The following is a 19,859-nucleotide window of genomic DNA, read 5'->3' on the forward strand; positions in this document are numbered from 1 at the left end:
TTTTTTTGTTTTAACGTGGAGCATGGCAATAGTGTTCTTTCGTTTTTCCTTACATTATCGGTATTTGAAGTCGTGTATGACATATGCGCCTTTTTGTCTGGAGGAGACATTTATTTTTCGGTTGAAAAGTTGTTTGGTTCATCTAGCCTATTTTAGGTCATCCCCACTAAGTCTCTGTTCCTACCACTCGAACATCCAACCCATATAGCAGTAAATAAAAATACGCTAAAAATCATTAAGGCCCTGATTTCATTTGAAATGGTGTTTTTTTGGGTGTTTCTTTAAAAGCGGGTAGAAAGGAAACGAAAAAAAATTTTGTATTGTATTTTTGTTCTCAGTATAATTTTTTGATCCATTCTTAAGGAATAAAAAATTTTTTTGGCCACACGAGGTTCGTTCAAAAAGCTGCCAGCCTTCATGAAATTGCCTTCCGAAAAAAGGTATGTCGACACGGATTCCGGGACTCAGAGGTGTCTGAAATCAAAAAGACAAAAGGCACTTGTTCAATATGAACGTCACTATCGTGTGTATAGTGCGTGCAATTCTACGCCATTTAAATTTTATTTCACGGAAATCGGTTTAGTAGAACCGGGTATATCTGCGTACATTGTCCGTGTGAAGACCATTTTTTGAATGCTGACAACTTTTTGAACGTACCACGTGTGGCCAAAAATACTTTTTATATTTAAAAAATACATCAAAAAATTAAATTCTCAAACCAAAGATAAAAAATCTTTTTTCATTTCAAAGGAAGTGAAGGCCTTAAACTCTGTCTGAAGAAGTATTTCGATTATTCCTGTAGAAGTATTTAAGATAAATTCTGTTATTGTCGAATGTTGAAGTCATATTTTTACATTTTTTGTCATATATCCGGCATTTACAGTCGGAGAAAATTTTTGTTTGCTTCAAAGTTCATTGACCTTAAGCAAACTATTCTATGTAGTACTTAACTTCTACGACTTGAATGTACACAAATAAAAGTAAAATGAAATAAACATTATTTCATAATATTAATTTTAATCGATCGTTTAGATAAAATATGGCCCATTCGCTGCACATCGGTGACCGCCGTACCAATTTGTTGAACTACATAAACAAAATGCTCTGTATTTTCGGAAAGAATGCAAAAATAATTACGTTTATCGAAGAAACCCTTGAAAGGAAGATTTTCCTCTTATACCACCCCGGAAATTCAATTATTTCTTTTGCATCGGGCGTGAAAAATTGTAGGTTTACCCAATTCGAATTTTGAGCCAATCGCTTATGTATATTGAAGTATGAGCCACACCTAAAGTTTGTAAAATAATCTACTTGTGCTGTGAACTGAACCTTTAACGAATACATTACGTTGCTCTCTATAGACTGTAATCTGAGATATGACTGTGGATCTGAGATATAAAGCGTAAACGCAATAATGGGGTATTTGAGGTTAATGAGCTTTCACACAAGGAAATCTATAATACCGCAAGGACCGTCTTTGTTTGCTAAAGATATGAAGAAAAATTTGAAACGGAACCCCTTATTTCGGCAGAAATCAAAATTTAGATTGTTTTCAAATAAAATAACTTCCTTGTCATAAGTTTAATGATTTTTGGCGAGCTTAAATTTACTGGCACACTAGTCGCTAAGCACAAGAACAGTGTATTCGAACAAAATAACTTTGAAATAACAAAAAAAATGTTGTTTTCAGACAAAAATGCCCACATACTATATCATGCTCTAAGTACCCTACCTTTGGCCAAAAATCAAACATAATTTTTTTTTTCGAAATCACCTCCCAAAAATGCTTTAAATTCAGGGTACGTGGCGATTTTTTTTTCGATACGGTATGAATGTCATCATATAAGGAAATCAATTTTAGGAACATCATTTGACCCTTTTCTAATGTACCTAAGTTTCCTTTATCTCAAACCTTTATTCAGCGATGTCTCAAAAACTCGAAGACAAACAAAAAATTATGTGCATTTTCGTACTTACTGACCGATTTTATAAATGTATTGGATGGTTGGCGGCTGCCGTGCCGTGCATGACAACCATTTGGAATCCGGATAACCTAGGTTCGAATCTATGTAAATGAAAAAGATAGACAAAGTTTTTTTCAAAAGCTGAACCTCCGCAGGCAATAGAAAACCTTCGAGTGTATTTCTGCCATGAAAACCTTCTCATAAAAAATGTCTGTCGTTCGGAGTCGGCCTAAAATTGTAGTTCCCTCCATTTGTGGAACAACATCAAGACTCACACCACAAATAGGAGAAGGAGCTCGGTAGGATACCCAAAAGGAATGTAAACGCCAATTATACTAGATGGCTGTTTTTGTTGTAGCAATTTACTGAACCCTGCCAGTGCAATGCATAGATAGGTAGGCCCCGAAAACGTGCTATGTGCTATCGACAGGTTGGGTCCAGAGGGAGAGGAGTGTAAGGTGAGTAGGAGTGATGGGGCATGTGAGTAGGTGGTTAGTGGAGTGCCTTCACATGCTGGACATATATTCTGTATGTCGATGTCGATTCTAAATATGTGGGTGTTTATGGTATTGCAATATTCAGATCGTAATTGGCCCAAAATTAAGCTGGTCTCGCGGAGAAGCTGAAGCTCTTCGTCTGCCCGTCTGTCCGGTCCAGTAATTGTAGTTGTGTTTTGTCCTGGATCTCATCAGTGTAGTTAAATAGATGCCTCCTAACGTGCGTGGGAGGTGGCTCAGGCTCTAGCAAATGATACAGACTGATGCCTTCCGTAGTACCCTAGCAGAAACTGCTTACTCAGCATTTTGCTATGCTCCTTATCTGGGAGCGTGAAAGCCTCATTATGAAGGTGAAGTATTGAATGGTGTAGTTTTTGGGTGAACAGATCAATAATTTTTTTTAAGCAGGAGTTCTTAACACCGTAAGGTCATAAGTTAAGACACTAACTAGTCGGACCTTACAATATATGCTTCCAACGCAAAACAGGTCATCTCTTTTCTTAAGATTTTTTAATTATTTTCATATAATCTCTTTTGTAAAGCTTGTACATACATATATAATTGGCGCGTACATTGTTTGTTAGATGTTTAGCCGAGGTCACTCTACAATTTTCTTCATACGTTTTGATGTTGTTGCACAAATTTATATCCTAGTTTTACGCCGCCACCAAACGCCAGGTGGTTTCTTTGTGAGACTTTTTTTATGGCAGATATACACTGGGAGATTTACCATTACCTGCCCCTTCTCGTAAGTAATGATCTGCTGTGACTACCCTAACTTGGCACTGGCTTATCTAAAGTCAATGAAATCTTTAATTTCATAGTAAAACTTGTGAAATTTTGAAGAAAAAAGAAGTGGAAGCTCAAACAGAAATCGAACTTCTCAAAACCTACAAAAATACTCTATATAATGCTACTATTTATGCATTCAATGAGCTCAATAAATTTATGTCAGTGGTTAAAGATTTTAAAAATATAATTTAAAAAAAACTGCTTGTAAAATTTTCGTCCAAAACTCCATTAGTTAAATATCTATACATAATTCGACGCCGTTTACAACGCACGTAATTTTTCGATTAGTTAGAACAATAATCAAATTTGCGACGCGTGCTGTGTTTTTTGTTGAATTGTCAGTTTACGTCGAGTATTAGGAAATTATGAATTAATAATTAAGGAATACGTGCCGTTTTGATAGAAAAAAAAAACCAAAATGAGTTCAGGAGAGTGGGAATATCAGCTCCATTCCAAATTTGATAAATGACATACAAAGCGCTTTTGTAACTCTAATCAGGCAAATGAAATTACCAGCTTATTGGATGTGTGACCAAAGCCACGTGGAGCTCATCTCTGAGCTTAATAAAAAAAGTCAGTAAAATCTGAACCAAAGCGTTGAGTAAAGGCAAGTGTAGAATGTGACTTAAAAATTATGTAAACTATTTAGATCAGAAATTGGAATTTTTAATCAAAAAGAAGAAGATTCGAAACTTCATTCATAATGGGAAGACGCAATTCCTTAATTAAATATGAGGCAGCAAATAAATGGCTAGACGTAGGAAACTACATATATCTGAAAGCATTTCCTAAAATTTAGGCGAATACGATTTTTAACACACCAAGCCGCGAAGCTATTGAGATCTGACTGGGGCTTACACAAGTCGGAAATACATGCAATTGATATGAGAATTTTTAAATCACCTTCATTTGATAAAAATTTGAAAATTTTGAAAGGAAATTGAAAATATTTTATATAATTGGTGCGTACACCCTTTCTGAGTGTTTGACCGAGCTTCTCCTCCTATTTGTGGCATGGGCCTGTTGTTCCACAAATAGAGGGACCTACAGTTTCAAGCCGACTCCGAACGGCAGATATTTTTTATGAGGAGATTTTCCACTGCAGAAATACACTCAGAGGTTTGCCAATGCCTGCTGATGGGTGACCGCTATTAAATTTTTTTTTTTTTTAATTTTGGAGTTTCACCGAGATTCGAACCTACGTTCGCTCTTAAATCCGAATGATAGTCACCCACCAACCCATTCGGCTACGGCGGTCTTGAAAACATTACTAAAGATTATAAAGAACAATGGACCCAGGTAACTGTTCTGAGCGGTATGAGAAGAGACAGCAAAAGAATGAAAACAATTCTTTTAGGCAAAATTTGCACATTTACGTACGAAAGAAAGTTACAACTTTGCCTATTTACCTTAACCTATGCAATTTAGAGATTGAGTAGTTGTCTTTGTTAAAATCTTTAGAAAAATAAGTAGATATGTAGCGCTTAACAGCAAAATATTTTTAACTTTTGATTGATAACAAATTCAAATAAGTTCGATGTCGTAGACACTTTGAAAATAGGCCAGTAGTTAGAATCCTCATTTTATTGTCAGCCTTGAATATAAGTTTGATGGAATGTGACTTTTCACTCATCTATAAAATATGATCATTCTATCGATTTATTAAAAATCAGTAAGAGGAGGTATGCAAGAATGAAAAAACATCATTAACTGCAAGAAAAGAGCTTTTAATACCACGAATTTTTTTTCCAACATCTTCGATGCTTAGGAAAATAGCGCCCAAATTAAAAGTGGAATTAAATTTTCAACAATTACTACTAAGCGGCTCCGACGATGGATCAAAATTAAATCTAAAAACGTCCGCGAAGTGATTAACCGCCTCTCGAGTAGATAAAGCAAAACTCTCATCGAGTGACGTAGCTAATGATTTTGCCTGCATTCCAATGCTGTAAATACTTAAGATATTTTTTTACTTAAATTTTAATTATTGTTATTGTTATAATTAAAAATTAGTTGTAATTTATTGAAGTATAGCATTTGGTAAATAATTTCGGAAAAAAATTATTTGGCTTGCGTAAATTGCTCAACAGATATGAATCACTGAAGATTGCATTATAAAACACACCGTTTGCAATTGTAAAAGAAAAAGAAATTAATTTGGCTCGGCCCTGCATGGTCCTCTTCTTCTTCTTCTTCTTAATTGGCGCTGTAACCGATTACGCGATTTTGGCCGAGTTTAACAAAGCGCGCCAGTCGTTTCTTTCTCGTGCTAGCTGACGCCAGTTGGACACACCAAGTGAAACCCAGTCCTTTCCAGATATAACCTTTATTCGCTGCTCTATGTATATGACGTCGTAAAACTCATACAGCTCATCGTTCCATCGCCTGCGACATTCGCCGTTGTCAACTTGCAAAGGACCGAAAATCTTGCGCAGAATCTTTCTCTCAAACAGTCCAAGCTTTGCTTCGTCGAATGTTGTCATCGATATAATAAAAAAAATAATGGGTATGCAATTGAACATCTCATTCCCTACTTTATATATGGATAATCGGTCACCGTAGCCGAATGGTTTGTGGGTGACTACCATTCGGAATTCAGAGGGAACGTAGATTCGAAGCTCGGTTGAAGCACCAAAATTAAGAAAAAGTTTTTTCTAGTACCAGTCGCCCCTCGCTAGGCAATGGCAAATCTCTGAGTGTATTTCTGCCATGACAAAGCTCCTCATAAAAAATATATCTGCCGTACGGAGTCGGCTTAAAAATTCTAGGTCTCTCTATTTGTGGAACAGCATCAAGGCGCGCGCCACAAATAGGTGTAAGCGAAAATAATCTATATATATACTTGTATATATAGAAGAAGTGAGACCGGACCGTGCCCATCTGATCCTAATTTATCTGCGCACACAAGTACATCCAAATAGTTGTGCGAAAACTTTAATTAAATACTCCAAAATAATGGAAATTAATTGTTAAATTTTGTTAAATTCAAAATACGATTTGTGAAATTGTTGGATTTGTCTTGTTCTTTTTTCATGTGAAATATCCAACATTTTCGTGATGTTGTCATATGGTGAGGTGACATTTTTTTCGTGAAAGGATCATGTACAACAGCGCATACATATATATACATGTACGTCCATCATGCGCCACACGAGAAGCTCAAAGCAGTTGTGGAGCAACGTAAATTAGCGTAAAACTGCAGGAACGGCAAAATTCTCTTTCAACACAGCAATAAATCATTGTCAGCGAAAATAAGTGGATATGTCGAAAAAGGAAACAAAAAAGTTCTGACAACGAAAAAGAAATTAAAATGCCATAGATTGTACTCGGATGTATACGAAAATATAAGCATAAAAACATAAAGTAGTAAAATGAAAAAATAGCACAAAAAAAATATTTACTTCTCTTAACCTAAACATTAAATATTTCGCCAGAAAAAGCTTCAAAACGACACTTTAAAATAACGGCAAGCCTAAAAAGCAATGTACGACCACAATTACGCGCCGAGCATGCAACATTAAAGTGCTTGACCACTGTTAGCTGGCGCCTCTCGATATTCGGCACGTGTACACACAACGCCACTACAGCGCACACATACAAACATACACACAAATGCTGTTGTCTAGATTTTCTCGATTGTATTACAATTGATTATACAATTCAACAATAGCTTTCTGGATGACATCATGATAATACCTCCTTTCTTTTACAGCCCCCATGAAGTTGTATTGATTGTTAATTTCGTCACGTCGTTTGCAACACCCAGAGGAAAACATTAAGCTACTTAGCATAAATGAAATGGAAGAAGGTAGAATACAAATTTTAACAGACTTAGATTTTGTATGAACCTTCCAGGCGGAATTTTAATTTTACTGTCTTACTGAGAGCGCAACAAATACGTACTGAACATCGGTTGTTCGAATCAAATTGATTTTGATTTTCTGTCCGAACGAATTTATGCCTAATTTCCAATATATTTCATGGCAATTTACATGCATGAATTTTAAAATTTCGCATGCCGCATTAATATCTCTTGACTTCAGAGGAAGATAAAATGTCCTATTGTGTTATTTTAAATTTTATAAATCTGTTATTGGCAGCAAATAAAAATTTGTCCGGCAGGTACGGTAAATCTGGTTTAGAGAATTGTACTTGTTATGAAATGAGGGGCTGCAAAAAGTTCTGCGAGTAATGAATAGTGTAGGATGTGATATTACATTTGGTTAATATCTTTAGTTTTCGGTATATACTACTTTCAAATACACTTTCTACTCCTTTATGAATATACAATATTTTTTTCAGTTCTTCAAGAAATCCGAACAGGGCTGACTTCACTTCAATATCATCAATAATTTTTTTCTCCTGGTTTTTTCATGCTTGCAAAAACATATAGGTAAGCCTTAATCGGACTTCATGGAGACTTGCTAGGTGTGCGGGAAACAGAATTATGTAAAACAGCCTTCATATTTTCTTAAAAATATAGGTAATACGTGCATTTTTTCGTAATGTTGGCACCTTTTCCTTACAATAGACTCAGAAGATGTTCTCTGATTGCCAAAAAATATTAGCCATCATCTTTCCTTTCTTGGGAAGCTGCATTGATTCCTGCTTGCACTAAAGTGCATAGATAAATTCAGCTTTCCTTTCTCGTAAAAATACGGATAAAAGTTGCTTTTCTGGGGGTCAAATGTCGTTCTATGATGCAAACGTGAAATTAAAAATTGATTCCCGTTTTCATTGGACTGTCGATTCGCGCCCCGTGAATTAATGAAACCACGCGTCGAAATGTTCTGACGTGAAAATAATAAAGGGGAATGAAATGATATCATTTCACTTTTTCATGAATCGAGTATGTTGGGTGTTAAAGTGAAAACAACTGACAAAATATTTTCATATGAAAATATTCTTTTCATTGACAATTTGTATATAAAAAAATGGAGAAGAAAGACCGTGGCAAGCGTGCAGGTACAAGTTTAGTTACGTGGCTACAAAACTATGTACCCGAAAAGTTTCTAAACATCTTGACTAAAAATTGAAGAATTTGATGAAAATTTGAAAATTTTGAAGTTAAACTTCTTAGGCGTCGATGGACGAGCGAGAATGGAGTGCGCTCTACGTCATTCTGCACTTACTTCCCGTGGATCTGCAAGTTAAATCTATTGCTGCTCAGAGCGCTATTAAGTTGAAGGAGATTGGCCTTTGGAGACAACTTCCAGTAGGATATAGTATTATAGCATCTTGAAGCATATCTCGCCTTCCTTCTCTGTACTTTGCACTCATCTCTCCATCCGCAAACTGGGTTTTGATGGTTGAGCTATCATCTTTCCGAGCAGGCAAGATTGGAAGGAGGGAAGAGTCGGCTCAGATATAGGTACCTCTGCTTTCACTGACGGATCCAAGATGGAATCTGGAGTGGGAGCGGGGGTTTTCTCTAAATCAGCCAATATTTCGGTCACCCTTAAACTGCCGGAAACGAGCAGCGTTTTTCAAGCAGAGGTTTTCACATCCTGCAAGCATGCAAATTCGCTGTTGGAAGCGAAACATAAATATCTTTTCCGGTAGTCAAGCTGCGATCAAGGTCCTGTCGTCGCCGTATTGCAGCTCTCTTCTGGTAAACTCCTGTAAGGAGGAACTTAAACGTCTCGAGCGAGCAGGAAACATTTCCCTTATCTGGGTACCTGGGCACAGGAATATAGAGGGAAATGAAATTGCCGATGAGCTTGCTAGAAAGGGGTCGACAGAACCGGTTTCAATTGTCCCCTTCTCACACATCGGTGACCCCTTGGTCGTTGTTAAAGGGAAACTACACTATTTATTTCTGAAAAAAAGCTCAAGACAGATGAAGGTATGTCTCATCGTGTAATATTTCGAAAACACTATGGCCTCAATGCGATATAAACAGAACGCTTAAAGTATTGGGAATCCTCCGCCATTCAATTTCCAAACTCATTGCGGTATTCACTGCTCACTGGGTGATCGGTACTCATGCGGAGAAGCTTGAAATTCCGTACAATCCCTATTGCAGAAGAGGTGGGGATCCTGCAGAGAAAGAGATTGTTGAGAACTTTCTCTGCAAATGTCCGGCTCTGGCGGCTAAGCGCACAGTGGAAACGGAACACTTTATCATGGCACGAAGATGAATCGCATATTAATCACTTTTTTCACTTGACGTTTACACAGAACAAGAATGGACGGCCGGCCTGTTATCGTTACATAGATTTAAAAACTCGCGTGTACACCTTACGCGCTGCTATGATATGAAATGCTTCTAAAATGACATGAATATTTTTTGATCTATCTTGCTTTGGCCTTATACACCAAGGTAGTTCTGAGAAATGTTTTAAATGGCCTCAGATGCTACTATCATTTAAAGAATTTGCATGTCTCTTTTTTACATGAAGCAAAATTACTCAGTAACCAAAAAAATAAAAAATATAAAATATAAATTTTGGTCGAAACCGAATTTAGCCCATATTTATTTTTTCTATTTTTATATTTTCTATTTTCATCCCCATTAACTTTTTTAACTGCTGTAATCTGAATGGCTATTACACCAGCTTGACTGTTCTTCAATTGAGCTACCAAATAGCAGTAACTAAACAATCCCATCACTTTTCTATCGGGGGTTTTAGGACCTTCAGAATTAAAAATTATTAAATAAAATAGAAATGTTATTGGAATGAATTTTGTTGTATTATAATCTGGTAGATAATTTCATGGTATTTATCTTCTTATCCTATGGCTACTTCTTCCAATAAATCTGGCCATGTGGAATTGCAGTTTGCCAATCCCTGCTGTCAAGCCGTTGTTATCGATATCCATAGTTTTCACGTAGCTAAAAAAAACCCGACACAATAGCTCTCTTCAGCCAGCTTTTTCAGCACCCTCGTATGTATGTATATATGGATAAGTGAACAACAAAACAGTTTTATGTATTTCTTTCATTTCAGTTTTATGTAATAATAAAGACCTGGAATACTGATTGAATTCACTCAATGCTTTAATACTCATAGTTGACAATTCATAGCCGACTCCATGATAATTTATGATATAGGTATGGCGTTTACATCCTTTTTTTTGGGTTTGGTCGATATCTCTTTTGGAAGCTGGTGATATTCGTCTTGCTGTTTTTTCACAAATGTAGGACTTTTATGTCGGCTCCGAACCGCAGATATTTCTTATGAGGAGCTTGTCTTGATAGAAAAAATACACTCGTTGGTTTGACATTGCCTGCCGAGGGCGATTGCTATAGAATGAAAAAACGTTTTCTATCTTTTGATTTGAATTGGAATTTACGCTCCAACCTATTCGGCTACGGCGGCCGGTATGTGTTAATGAAGAAGAACAGCTAGAAATGGTTTTAGATGGTCCGAAGTTTTTTTAGTTCTTTCTTTATTGTTTTCAATTTCTTCGCTAATCGCGGGTATTCTAAGATCTAAGTGAGTATTTGTATTTCCAACAATACTTCATAATTTGGGGTTTGAGTAGCTACTCTGAGCTTCTGAAGTTTGTTTGTACTTTTTTTTTTTTTTGGCAGAATATGTCTCTTCCCAGATATGCCACCTAATTTTCCTGATCAATAATTTTTGCCTCCACTATTATACCCGGACATAACATTGACTGAGGAGTATTTTTAACGGGCATTACGATCAATATCGTGCCAGTTTTCGTGTGAAGAAATATTGAAGCAAATGAAAAGTAAATTATATAATATATTCTTGCGAGGGTTCCTTACTTTAGCCACATACATTTCCGTCATTTGCTATGTGTGTGATCATATTTTCTGAGTTTGCGTGCACTTTACTTTCTTTGGCATAAAAACCACAGTCAATGCTTGACAGTCTCGACATTTGCATTAAGTTCTGACGGTCATAACAAAATTTCATAACTATAGTATTGTTTAAAGCCACCATGTCCCCTTCTGATAGTTGGGTCACATAGAGATCAACTTCGCCATGTGATCTGTTAAGCCAAACTTCGGTACTACTTAGGAGCAGGAATGTCCAGCGTTCAGAAGTGGGTGACGTTCAACATGGATGCTAGAGAGTGATGTGTTTTGGAGTTCAGACACGACCTCACATATTGCAAAGGACCTGCCTTTAGTTTGCCATATCAAGTAGGTTAGTTAAATTTAGTTAGTTAACAGATCGAGCTCTAAACCAGCAATCAAACAGATTGTGTTTTATGAAACTCTTTGAAGCTCAGCAGATCACCAGGCATTCCTCAAACAAGGGGTTTTACAAGACTTTTGGTACATCTATGAAGTACATCTGGCTGCAAATATGTATTATTGTATAATTAGCGAGTATTATAGTTAATAATCTTTTTCATTCGGCCGCCGTAGCCAAATGGGTTGGTGCGTGATTACCATTCGGAATTCACAGAGAGAACGTCGGTTCGAATCTCGGTTGAAGCACCAAAATTAAGAAAAAGTGTTTTCGAGTACCAGTCGCCGCTCGCCAGGCAATAGCAAAGCTCCTCATAAAAAATATATCTGCCGTTCGGAGTCGGCTTGAAACTGTAGGTCCCTCCATTTGTGGAACAACATCAAGACGCACACCACAAATAGGAGGAGGAGCTCGGTCAAACACCCAAAAAGGGTATACGCGCCAATTATATATATATATATATAATCTTTTTCATTCTGTGCTCTGATCGAAACTTGAAGTCCTTTTAAACAATTTCAAATTTCCTGGTGGAAAACCAAGAATGCAGGCAAACAAACAAACTGCACTCCAGTATCGCACACGTATGGCTATTCTCGAATTAACTATAAAATGTATTTATAAAATTTTAAATTCTTAAATTCACCTAAACACTTGATGCAATAAAAGTGAAAATACAAAAATAGATCTAATCATTTTATCTTCAATGTCTAATGCTCCTTTTTTTGTAAATGTTACCATAACTGCTTCCTACTATTTTTTTTTATTTTCCTACATACACACTCACCAATTACTCCGAAACCTCCTTTATTCACTATTTTCCCTTCAGGATTCAACAATGGCATTGCAACCATTTAAAAATGTCGCCTCTTATCAAGGTCACGCACTTAGCAGCGCTGGCTACACTGCTTTTCAACCACAGTTGGTGTCCTGAACTCTTAGGCCCCGAAGGCAACGGAAACACGCACTAGAAAAGCATGTTTTTTTTTTGAGGGGAAAAAGATTATAATAAAAATAAAATACAAAAAGAATTAAGAAAAGAATGTGCAAAGAAAGGAAAGCATTTAAGTGTGAAGCAAAGAAATTCCACTTAAATGTAGTGGTCCATTTTCGACTGAAAACCATGATGACATTACACTCTGCGCCGCACTGTCAACACACACATTAACGCCTGCCAACACGGCGCTCCAAAGGCTTTATCGCCTATTAGAAGGTATTTGAGTAGCGGCAAGGCAATGGTCAATGAAGTGCTTTTGGATTTCCTCCTCCTTGGTGCTTGGTATCAACGGGATTTGCTTTCATTGCTGAAGACGCCTTATTTTTCCGTTTTGTTCTTGTCCCTAACTTTTACTTGCCCTACAGCTATGGCAATTCATGTTGGTACTCTGCTGTATTGCTTTTTTATCGCTTTCATTCAATTTTTTTCTTTGCAACATTTTATAATACACTAATTGAATAAAGTAATGAGGAAAAGTAAGAGAAAGCGACAATGATGCCGCCTCGAAAATGGCGTGCGAAGCGTCAAAGGCGTTTTGATGAAACATTCTGGTACCTCTACCGCTTAATTAGGGCGCAGAAGAAGCAAAAATTTGCGAGAATAAAAGATAGAAAGGATATAGGAACTATCTGCATCGCCCTTCTCGGAAATTGTATTCGAAATGGAGCTCGTAGAAAATAATTGCTTAATTGCGAATGCCGACGCATTCGCACCACCTCTTGTCAGCACCAATGCATACCATTTCTGTGTATGTGTGTATGGAAATAACAGTTAAAGGCATTGCTGACTGCCTCACTCGTATGTTGCCCGTAGCACAAATAAAACTTTGTAAACCTTCAAACTTTAGCTTCGGGCGCTTCGACTCGCCTCCTTTCACTTATTCACTTTTCCACTCTTGCAACGTCAACTTGTCAAGTGGCTCATTGCAAGCGGCCGCTTACTTGCCGTATCACAGAGGTCGGTGCTTCAGCTTGGAAGGTTGAAGGCGTTTAGTAATTTGCATTAGTTTCGCTATGAGTGAGTGCAATTTTCTATTAATTAAATGAGGTTTCACTCAAGCTCAGACGTTCATAAGCACTAGCTGGCCTTAAGAATATCAAGTGCACATAGGTTGTTAGCCAAGTGTTAAATGGTGCATAGGTCGAAGAGTTTATGTGCGCCGTTCAGCAGATTTGAAAAGGATAAAGGAATAAAGAAATTAGTTACCGTTTATACACAACACAAATTAAAACAGTATTAATTTAATTGAATTTTCCGATGTATCGGCAGGTGTGTAGGAAACTTTAAATATAGATTCGATATAAATAAAGCTTTGTAATTTGGTATTTGCAGGAAAAATTGCAGCGTTATGCTTTTTTTCTTGCCATTAAAAATGTGTTTGGGTGTTGATATATCGATACTCGTATCTTTGTGTACACAGTACCTCTTCTGACTTTTGACATAAAATATTGAATTTGTATCAGCGGCCTCACGACTGATTACAAATTATGCAAGAGCACCAGAAAAAATAATATTTTGCGCCAGGCATCTAAGCCTTGATTTGAAGAATGAAATGAATTAAAAGTTATTAAAATTTTTTGGATAGCCAGAAAGATACACTACTTTATAAAATAATTTGCAGCATAGTTTTCATACACAATTTTTTGTTTTCAATAATTTGAAGTTTCAAACACTTAGTAGAAGGTCGCAAGTTCAAAATTGTATCAAGCAACCATTTCTATTTGTCAGGTCTTGTTCCGAATTTTATTGATGACTTTTTTTAATTGCCATACTCTGTAACTGAAATGAAAACAATAAGTCAGACCCCTGAATTTGCATTCAAAAAATGCGCACATAAGCAATAAAAAATATGACTTTAAATATCAGGTCAGACTTATGGGTGCGTTTTTTAAAGATGGTTTTAAAATTAATAAAAAAGATGTTTAAAGTATTTATTTATCAATAATTTATTTTCCTTCATTATTAACAATGCCTTCCTAACGTTTAGGCAAGCTTTAATTCCCTGCTCAAAAATTCTTTGTCCTAGGAGCCAAAATACGCTTCGATATCCCTTTTTATAGCTTCTTTTGAGGAGCAGTGCTTGTTACTCATATGACGTTGAAGTGCACGTTTGCCTTGCGGTATGCGGTCCTGCGTTGTCGTGGTGAAACAAAACTTTGCGTCTATTCACTAAAGACGGTCGATTTTTTTAAGTGCCTCATTCAGGTTTGATAGCTGATGGGATTAGTAATCAGCGATTATCGTCTGGTTTGGTTCCAGAAGTTGATAATAAACAATACCGCCCATATCCCACCAAATAGACAGGAGAATCTTCTTGGAGTGAAGGCCATCTCTAGGGGTCGGTTCTGGTATTTCATCTTTATCTAACCATTGGCTTTTGCGAACAGAATTATTGTAAAGGACCCATTTTTCATCACCAGTAACGATACGGTTCAAAAAACTTTCATTTTCAAGCCGTTGCAGTAGCTGAGAACACACATTCACTCTCTGCATTTTCCCAACTTTGAACCAGGTGTCTGTGAATTGTTCCATGCGATGAACTTAACCTCTGAGTTATCATGTCAACTGTCAAATTTGGCTCAGCTTCCACGAGTTCAAGCAAGGCGTCGGAGTTAAAGACTTCAGGACGACCAGCGCGAGGAGCATCCTCCACGTCGCAGTTACCACTTCGGAATTTTGAAAACCACTTTTGCGCAGTCCTTACACTCACGGTATCCTCTCCTTGAGCAGTGTTTATTTCTTCAGCAGCAGTTGTTGCATTTTTACCACTTTTATAAAAAAATGCAAAATATGCCTCTTATACCCGTTCGAAGATTCCCTTTTATTTTTTAACAACACCTGCTTCTATCCGTGATTAAAATCACTTGTTGAATGCACAATATATCAAAAAAAATATAAATAGTTCCGTTATATTCCGCTATTAATATGAGTAAAATACGCACGACCTTATGGACTGACCTGATAAATCGAATGCCACAAAACGGTTAAGTTCTGTTGTTTATATTGTTCATTAATCGAAAACGACATACATAATAATGGCACTAAATATCTAGTACGACTTCTTCTGTAGCTTAACAATAGCTCTATTAGGTCTTCCCGAAATGTCAATTTTTAATAGAGGCAACCAACAGCGTGGACAGCGTAACAAAACAAAAAACCGGTTAAATGAATTAAAATGATCCGAGTCGAAATATGAGAACTACAGCTCACAACAAATCCCGGTTGCCAAACAAAAATTTAGTTCTGCGCCTACTTCAGCATTAGACATATTCGAATCGCTTATATGTATACTGGGCGGTGCTCCGCCACCAATCTTTGTAGTACGTCTTGATGTTACTCCACAAATGGAGAGGCCTACAATTTCTGAGCGATAGATGATTTTCTATGAGAAGTTTTTTTATGGTAGAACTACACCTGGAGGTTGGCCATTACCCCCTATAGGCCGCCTTGTGGTGAACGCTGTCACAAACAAAACGTTATTCTGGTATTTTATACCCACCCTGAGTTTAGAACACGGGAGTTACGTACCCTCACTCCACCACCCTATCTATTTATTTCTCTCTTTTGAGTTGTGAGAGTATTGTCTTACATTTAATGAAATTGAAATCATACACCAAACTATTTAAATGCTAAGATACTAAGATTTCACAAGTAAAGGTTCCCACCAAAAGATTTGCTTAGTATGTAAAATTACACCGACACGTTTTTCGCTCAATGCAGTTATGCTCTCAATAAGCATAAAGTACTGCATAAAGTGAGCGAAAACAAGTGTTATTAGAATTAAGGAAATTATTTGAAGTTAGTCTGTAGATTCACAACAACCAAGAAGGTTGAATTTGTTTAAAAATAAAAATTGTGAAAAAAATTAACTTCGGTGTTTTAATTTAAGTCCAAATACTTTAAACACATTAGACGGGCACCACCAAGTGGTCGTCACTAAGTTCATTTGTGCTTAATGACCGACTTTTAATACCAAGTTTCATTGGAATATATCCATTTTTGCTCGAGTTATCATGCGATGGAAGAACGGATTTGTTTAAACAGAACTTTCTCATCGTTCTACGTATTTGGGTATATCCGCTTAGGAGCATAGGGCCTCGATAAGACTCTTCGAGAGTACACATTCTGGGCTGTTATTTTTGCGCCATCCCATGTAATGTCGGCATCTCCAAGTTCGCGCATCATCGACCTTCACCAAGTGAGCTTTGGTCGATCGCGATTTCTACTCTCTAGCGGGTTCCAGTTCAGTAGTATTCTCGTGATGCGATCTGGTGGTTTTCTAAGTATGTGACCTATCCATCGCCACTTTCTGCGTTTGATTTGTCATAGCATGGGCTCCTCATTCATTGTTCTGCACAGAGCCTCGTTCCTGCTGGTTTATGTGAGCAAAATTATAATATCCTTCGTGGCGTGAAACTCAGTTGGATTTTATTGTCCCAAAGTGGTTATACTCATATTATAAAGTGTACCATTATAACTACTTGACTGATAAACCTTCATTGCGCGACATTGTGAAACGAATAAAATGCAAGTGACTTTAAATTTTCTTCCCTCAAGTGTTACCACTTCATTTTTCAAAGTACCACCGCATATGCATCTACTTACATATTTAATGTGTGTGGCGCGTGTATAAGGGCCAAGCTGCTAACTGTGGCAAGGTGAAGCGTTATGCTTTCCACAAAACTCAATAGCAAATACTTAAGCCAAAACAATACGAAAGTTCATGCATGAATGTGGTGTAATACACACATACTTTTGTATAAAAAATATCAAGCTTAAAACTAGACATAGAATTAAAAATATTAAAAAAAAAAAAAAAAAACATTAAAAACTATGGTCCACATGATGACAAAAAAGGGAAATCCTGAAAGCAGGCTGAAATAATTGCAAGCTGACACAGAAAATTTCTAAGCAAACTCATACAAAAGGAACAACCTCCAGCAATGGTTTCATAACAAACTAACCCCGAAAAAAGGATAACAAGTGCGACATAGAGTTTAGTAACAACAGCAAAGCACTATGAGAATTACTAACATGTTAAGCGTAACAAAAAGCATTGTTTCAGTTACGAATGCAATGGAAACTAGCATCACGGCCCGCAGACCGACGCAACAGGACAACAGAACGAGGCTGACACTGACTCTCTTGTGTTTTGGTAAGCCGGGCCAAGTCCATTGAATTTTGAATAATTAACAAGCTTCAGACGAAGTGACAAAAATATAAACAAAAATACAAAGGAAGCAAAAAATTACACTTGTGACATGTGTGTGTATGTGCATATGTATGCGCTGCCAGCACGAGTAGCTGTGAATGAAATAAGGGCACACATTTCGCGTGCTGAGTTGATGACGGAGCCACTCAAGTGGAGCGAGCAACCGAGAGTGAAAGGATAACGCTGGGCTCACAATACACATACAAGTGTACTTATACACACGAGTATATATGCATGCAGATATTCCCTTCTATTTTGACATACATACATGCGGGTATGTACAATAGGAGTGCCGCCTGCTCATTTACCTGCATAGGAGGGGTAAATTTGGCGTGAATGGTGTGTGCGTGTATATGTAGAAAACGACAAGCGATGAAACGATGATAAGGCAATAAAGCAACAGATCACAATGCAGCCAATATATGTGTGTATGTATGTGTTTCTATCAATTACATATCATAGGTGTGTGATTAATAGTGGGTGTGACAGCAGAGGGTGGAAGTGGAGAGTTGTAAACAAAGTTTCAAAGTACAAGTAGTTCAAAAATAAAACATACACAAATTAAAAAAAACAAAACGCATAAAAATGTATGTAAAGGGGTTTTCAGTAGGTGCGCTGAAATTTCGACAGTGGCTGACTTGGTACAGTTAAAGCAGTCAAGATTGGTGGAAATGCTAATATAAGGCCACACTTGACATTTAACCATGGAATCCTTCGAAATTCCACAACGGACAACGGACGACTGTTCGACAATTGTTTGTGAAGCCGACTTTCGAACAAGTGGCTTCGTAAACAAGTGAAATTGTCGAATTTTGAGATGCGAACATCCATGAATTTAATATATTTTTTTATAGTTTTAGGCTTGAATTCATAAGTTGTCTCTATACTCCTGTATGGCGTGGATTTTGAATCGGCTGTATTATTGGCCATAATTTCTTCCAAGATGAAATTGAGCTCACTGCCAATGGTTATCATTCGCAAGTGATCCATTAGAATGTACCATCTACAGCCTAGCAGTGGCGTCAATTCACCCAAAATTATATCCCACACATAAAGTTATGGAATGCATTTCAAGGGAACTGACACCGCTCACTTATTAGCGTAATTCAATTTGCGCCGGCCCGTAATTTTTGGGACCAAACGTGCTCACAGGCAATCAGAGTTATAGCTTGTAACATCGGACGGTCGACCAAAAATTTGAAATAAAAAAAAAACATTTATTTCGGATTTAAATGAGGTGGGGAGTAGCATGTGTACCGAGTTTAGGCAAAACTGGATAATTGATAATGAAAATTTTACTTGCATCATTTGTTGTTTTTTTTTTTTTTTGGGTTCATAACCTGTGTAAGATGTGAGTAATATTTCCTTATGTATAACAGAGATACATAAAATTTTTCTTATTTTTTGAAAATTACCTCCCATGTGCGCGGTTATTAACCAACTTCGCCCACTTTCAACGCCATACTCTCTTGGACAAAGAGTAATCCCGTATATGTGCACCAAGTTTCAGTAAAATATATTAATTGTTGCTCGAGTTATCTTGCGAATAGACTTTATAGACGGACGGACAGATATAGTATGAAAAATGGAAAAATAATTGCAGCGATTATGACTTCAATCATTAGTTTTACTTTACTTCGAGCGCTCTTATTGGCAAACCCTATACGTTTGTTAATCTAAAAATAAAATGAAATGTGTAACCAGGCGTCTATAAATGACGGTAGTATCTCAAAGTGTGCGTACAACGGGTCAATGGGCGTGACGCAATGAGGTGTAACGAAAGCGTGTCTGTGTCGACGGAAGGATGACTTAGCAGAAACGTGTGGCGATTTGCACGTGCTTAGAGGGTTAAATATGTATAAATATTATAAACAAGTATGTGTATGTATTTGATATTAGTTGTAAATAAGACTTCGCTGTGTTGATGCAAGTAAATATGCGTATCCAACTGCGTGAGAAATAATAGCAGTAACTCGTTGTGACCCAATTTAAGCAATGAATTTTGAATGAGGGTTAAATTCTTCCACAATTGTAATTACTTCAATCGCACGAAATGGACTCTTAGAAAGAAATTACATTTGGTATTTCAAAATAAAAATAAAAATATTCGCAAAAAATTGTAATTGAAGACATTTTCCACTGTCCCATGTTTGTATAACTTTATGACTTTTGAGAAATTGATTTAATTAAAACGTTGTGCGCATTTTACTCCTAACACTTTTTGTTTATTTG

The sequence above is a fragment of the Anastrepha obliqua genome, chromosome 3 (genome assembly GCF_027943255.1).
Source record: "Anastrepha obliqua isolate idAnaObli1 chromosome 3, idAnaObli1_1.0, whole genome shotgun sequence".
Lineage (NCBI taxonomy): Eukaryota > Metazoa > Arthropoda > Insecta > Diptera > Tephritidae > Anastrepha > Anastrepha obliqua.